The 6,541-nt window shown below is 32.2% G+C and overlaps 1 non-coding gene across 1 annotated transcript; it reads right to left on the bottom strand.

The window, feature by feature from the left end:
* Positions 1 to 1,968: 1,968 nt before the first annotated feature.
* Positions 1,969 to 2,040, bottom strand: TRNAG-UCC (transfer RNA glycine (anticodon UCC)). The gene has a single exon. It is a non-coding gene; the product is annotated as a tRNA-Gly (tRNA).
* Between the last annotated feature and the right edge of the window lie 4,501 nt (positions 2,041 to 6,541).

The following is a 6,541-nucleotide window of genomic DNA, read 5'->3' as shown; positions in this document are numbered from 1 at the left end:
GTTGATAGTGGTGAATATTATTGTAGAGGTGATCTTGGGTACACCCGGGTGTACCGTACAACCGGGTTATACTTTCACTAAAATTTTGACCCATACCCTGATTTGAATCCATATCCTGACCCAACCCATATAAATAATACTATTATGGATACGGGTCAACCCGATTGTACGGTACACCCAGGTGTACCCAAGATTTTGTGATTATTGTATATGGAGTTTAAATTTCATTGTTGTGAATGAAGTTTGTGGACTCTACTGTTATAAATGAAAGAAATGATGATAGTGTAAACAATACTGTAGATGGAGTGAGTATGAGTTATCAATTTATAATCTCTTGTGATTATGGTCTTTATATTTTTATCGGTGTTTTTTACATATAAATTCTTAGTTACGCTTTCTATCTAACGGATATTAGTTTAGTGTGCATCAAAAATATTTTCACGACATTAAAATAATGTAGTGTATTTTGATTTTCTTTATAAAATTATCAAATAATTGAAGAGTTTAGTAAATATGTTGAGATGAATGATATGGTTCTTCTTGAGCATGAATTTCATTGTTATTTACATGGATAATTTCTTAAATTACTTTCATATATATGTGAAGTTGGCAAATCACAAAAGAAAAGTGATATGTTGAAGCACTTATGCCCAAATTTATCGATGGTGATTTTTGCGAGACTATTAACAAAGTTATATTGTTACATTTATTAATTATTTCTATTTATGACTTTTGTTATGATTTGTAAATGACAAAAGTGAAAAGGGCCTCATGTCGGAAAGGAGATTTCTTGTACATGCCACAATTAATATAAATATTTATTGAAGTTTGCACATTTAACTCGTTCTATCATAAATTAATTTTTTGTGTAACAGAAAACACATACTCCATCATTGGGGTAAATAAATAATTAATTTCCTTTTCATGCATGTTTTAATGAAATACGTAATTGGCCATCTTCCATCATTGGAAAGACAGATCGTGATAGTTTTGAAGGATAGAGTTTTATTTGATTTTATATTACACACAAAAATAAAAATATATTCCAATAATATTAACTTCTTTTTTCATTACTCCTATTTTCTGGTTTCTATTCCACAAAAATTCCATTTACAATATTCAAATTAAAAGAAATAGAATGTACAACATAAAATGATATTCTTTTTTATTTTATTAAGGGATGTTCTGTATCGACAATATAAATATTCGAACACTGGATTTAATCATTGATTGAAAATATAGAAATACAGAGGGATGAGTTGTAACAAAAATTTAAATTATTATGAGAAATGATATTCAAATTTTGTAAATGTATAATAATATAATTCTTCTTACATTTTACAATAATTGTATTTGCATTCTTATACTTTCCCATTTTAAAATATAGGTGCTGTGAAATGCAATAAGAATTATATTATTGTGCATTTACAAAATTTGATTCTCATTTTCACAATAATTTTGATTTTTATATTTATCCAACTCAATTGAATAAATTACAAGAGTAGACGTAATCAAAAGCAAGATCGATTTAAATGAGGCAATAAAGACGAGTAATTTATTTTGTCAAGTGATTACACTAGTAAATAAAGACGAGTAATTTATTTTAAAGCAAGGAAAGTTGGTGTATTTAAACAGTAATAACCGTAAAATAATTCCTTAAAAACTTTAAATTTGGTAAAAGTGAACCCATAACTAAAGATTATTTGTCAAACACTATCAACCTTGGATTGTCACAACATTAATGACAGCAAATGTCCCCAATAGGACACCAATCAGTGCGACCTCCTGTCTGTGAACAGTGAGATTTCGGGTTCAAACCCTACTGCTCCCTCTCCCCAACTCCCCTAAGTCAAAAAAATTAAAAATAATGTCAGCAAATTAAAACTTTATAATAAGGATAATAGGTAGAATGAACTCATAACTAAAAAAATAGTATTTGAAATTGGGTAGAGTTAAAAATTTATAAAATGCGTTTGGCGGGAGTCGAACCCGGGTCTATTGCTTGGAAGGCAATTATCCTAACCGTTGGACTACAAACGCTATATCTATTTAATTTTAAAATAATTTAATTTTTCAAATTTATCATAATAACTTTCAAGCGGGTGTCCAAAAGCTTTCCTTTTTTTTTGTTTTTTTTTTGAGACAAAAGCTTTCTAGAGATAGCAGATAATAATATGAAATTAAATACTATAGTTAATAATTATTATAATTATGATTTGAATTACATATATTATCCTACGTGGTAAACAAAATCATCTGAATATGTATAATTTTTTCGAGCTATCAATTTATAAAGGACCGTGTATTTTATATAAGATGGGCGGTGGTATATATAATAATCCAAATATGTATAATATTATATTTTTAATAGAAACTTATGTACATATTAGTAATCTTGTTGGGGGTGTTCGATCTGTAGGATTATATAGGATTAGTCTTGTAATATTTTACTCGATTCTATAGATACGACTCAATATTTAATATTAAGATTATGCTACGTAGGATTAGTCATAGCTTATGAGTAGGGGTGGGACGGTACTATATACCTTAATAAATTGTTCATACCTTATACCTTATCTTTACTTCCGGTATGGAAAAATTTCATACATTTACTTACGGTATACCTTTGGGCTTAGTCCGCTATACCTTAAATTACGGTATGAAAAAATTTCATACCTTTACTGTACCTTTGTTTCGACATACCGTACCGTATTTCGGTAATACCGCGATTTCGGTATACAGTATCATGTTTCGGTATACCGTACTTACACGGTATATTGAAATTGATAAATGTCGGTACGATAATATTGATAATTTTGTTTTAAACCTGCTTACATGATAAACAACATCTAGCAAATATAACGTCAACAATAAAACTCAAACGCAATAAAATAAATAAAGCACAAAATTTGTTTCCGTCTCAATAATTTCACAAATCTACAATATAACAACATTAACAATACTATAACTTAAATAAGGTGAATATTATATTATAACTATGCTATAAGCCTATAATATCAATATAAACAATACTATAATTCAATTATATTACATTGTATAACCTATATATACTAAGTTCATTTCTGTATCGATGATATTTATATTCTCATACTTGTATATATATTCATGTAAATATAGATGTTATAAGTTAGATGTAATTTATTGTAGAACAATAATCTTAGTTATATGCTATAAAATATAAATATATAACTCACATAAGGTGAATATTATATCATAACTATGTTATAAATTCATGTATTATATTTTATTTATTTTTTTATCATTTGATGATATTTGTAAGGTGAATATTATATCATAAGATTCATAACTATATGAACTATATTTTGTTTATTTTTGTATCATTTGATGATATTTATAAATTCATGTACTTGTATATATATTCATATAATATAGATTATATACATCATTTTATAAAATTTATCAATATTTTTAAAAATATAAACATAAAAATATATATTATATATTTTAAAACTATAGATTTTGATACGGTATATATTGTGATTTTTGATATACCGGTATATACCGACAACTGCGGTATATCAGAACAAGGTATTATACCTTAATTCTGGTATACCGTTAATAAGGTATCATACCTTATTCCGGTATATACCTCTAATACGGTATTTATTGATTTTTTTGGTATATACCTCGATATCGGTATATGCCGGTATACTCCGGTATCTGAAAAATCAGTACCTTTATACCGTAAATCTTCGGTATGATATCATATCTTAAAATTCGGTATACCTTAAATTTGATATTTTATGATATTTTTCGGTACGGTATGACCAATATACCGAGTTTTTGGTATATTTTCTCAATCCTACTTATGAGTCTTGGCATATCCTCGGACCCCTTGATAAAAATAATCTCGGGATGATTTAATCTCAAGCAACCGAACATCCACTTAGAGACTGTTTGGTTTGAAAGATTGGATATGGTTAAATTAAATTAATTTTATAATATCTTGTTCGATTGGGTGGATACAGTTCGATATTCAATATCAGGACAATGCCACATAGAAGTCGTCTTAGGATAATGCCACAATTGCAATATATGTTCGGTTCGCAATATTAATATCTCAATTTAATTCAAGATACTATCCCATGTAGCCAATCTAACGTCTTAAAGTTAGAACCTCCCTCCCCACCCCAGACAAAAATTATCATACACGTTTATTACCATTCTATCCTTAACTTTTTTTGTGGGATCTTTTTTAAGAAAAGGTAATTTTAGGGCATATCAGTAAATGCATTAACTTATGTTTTACAAATCAAATATATTTTCAAATTATATAAAAATGACCAATCAACCAATCAACTTTTCCTTAACCAAAACTCAATCTTAACTTATCCCATGTCACATCCATATATTATTTTATCTAACAAATCAAACACTACTTTAGATTATGAGTCTTAATCTACCTTTTTATGACAAAATTAATCTTAGATCATTTTAATCTTAAGAGCATCCACAGCGGCCATGTCGAGGGCGGTGTCGACCCGGGGCGAAGGAGGCGGCCGCGCGCTGGAGGGGCGCCCAGATGTGAGGCGGGGTCGAGGCTACGGCACGAGGCGAGAGAGGAGATGAGATGGCGCGTCCTGCGGACGCGCCTAATTTAAAAAAAAAAATCCAAAAATCGGCTATTTTGGCAAAATTCGACCGTTTCCAAATTTTCTTTTTTTTAAAAAAAAAAACAACCGTTGCAAATTTTCAACGGTTATTTTGATTTTTTTTTTCTTTTTTTCCCCTTCTATAAATACTATTCTTCCTTCCATTCTTTCAAATTCACCAACACCTTCAACTACAATTCTCTCCCAAAAAAAATTCTCTCTTCTACATTTCCAAAGATGGATCGTGAATTCGATGAATACATGGAGCAACAAGGCGGATCGAGGGTTCCAATGATGGGGTTTGCTCCATTTTCAGCAGCCTCGAATGTCTTGGCTACAGGAAATGTTCCTACGCCGGCGGCGAACGCCAACGTTCAAGAAGAGCCGGAGGAGGTGAAGCCGAAAGCCAAGGGCACTCGCGCTGCATATTCTAGCGAGGAGACCGAGCTCGTGGCAATATTGTGGGCGGAGGCAACCCACAATCCTATTTTGGGGACCTCCCAAAAGTTGCTCCAATATTGGGGAGCAATCGCCGAGAAGTTCAACGCGCTCAATACTTCGGGAGCGCCGCCGCGAAAGTCGGAGCATCTCAAGTCCCACTTCGCCCGTGTCCAAAAGGAGACAAAATTCTTTGAGGGCTTCTACAACACGTGCAAGGAGAATTGGGGGAGTGGTATGAGCGACGATCAAATCTTCCAACAAGCCCAGACGATGTTCGAGGCGAATTTCAAGAAGCAATTCTCCTACGTCAAAGCTTGGAAAGTGCTTCGTGACTGCCAAAGATTCACGTCGCAAGCCGGGGATGTCCACTCCGCCAAAAAGTCGAAGGGCTCCGATGGTGGAGCAACCACTACTTCTTCGGAGCCGAGTGTCACGGCGAGACCCCAAGGCCAAAAAGCGGCAAAGCGAGACAAGGGCAAGGCGAAGAAGGGAGAAGGGGCTTCGGGAGGAGGATCGGCGTTCTCCGACGCCCTCGAGAAGGTGGCCGAAAGCATGAAGGAGCATGCTCTCAAAACGGGGGAAATCGCCCATGCCAAAAAAATGCAAGCCGAGATGAAACGGGAGGAGATGGATATGAAGCTCTTGAACAAGGATACGACGGATATGACGGATGCACAATTGGCTTTGCACAACCACCTAGTCCAAGAAGTGCTCAAGCGTCGAGGGCTTATTTAAATTAGGAAATTATGTTTTTTTTTATTAGCGTATTTTAATTATGTTTTTAATTTTATTTAAATTATTGTAATGTAGAATTTTAATTTTAATGAAATTTGAATTTTAAAAATAAAAGTGTAGAAATATGAATTTTGTGGAAATGAGGATCTAAGCACCCACCTAAGACACAATGCATTGGAGAGGGGTGTGTCTTAGGTGGGGCCCACTCCTAAGACACCCCTCTAAGACACCACCATTGTGGACGCTGTAAGAGATCTCGAACTAATTTAATTTCGGCAACCGTATATCCCTAAGTATTTGGTGATATATTAGTAAGAGTCCTCAGCTCCTCATACTAGATGAACTAAATTTTATTATTTTTTAAATAATATTGACTCTATAATTATCCAGTTGGTTCTTCTATCCACAACATTTTGTAAACAACTATTTATAACGGATTTGAGCTATATTACCTCAAGAATTATTTTCAATAATTCAGTTTCTCCCTCTAATAATTAAACAACTTCATTTTTAGTAAATTAGTCAACTATATAGTCATTTAATCTCACACCACACGATTCAAATATTTTTATAATCCATTTTACTTTGAAGAAAAGCAGTAAAAGATGCTTACTTAACAACCGCAAAATTTTAGTCAAAAATTGACTCATCAACAATATCTATGAAGAATCTTTCTCTTCTTTTTTTTTTTTGGGATATTTATGTAGAAAATATTTATAATTTAAAAAGGA

Source organism: Salvia miltiorrhiza, chromosome 8 (genome assembly GCF_028751815.1).
Source record: "Salvia miltiorrhiza cultivar Shanhuang (shh) chromosome 8, IMPLAD_Smil_shh, whole genome shotgun sequence".
NCBI classification, from domain to species: Eukaryota; Viridiplantae; Streptophyta; class Magnoliopsida; order Lamiales; family Lamiaceae; genus Salvia; species Salvia miltiorrhiza.
Note: the sequence above shows the minus strand (reverse complement) of the source record. Positions and strands in the feature narration are given on the sequence as shown.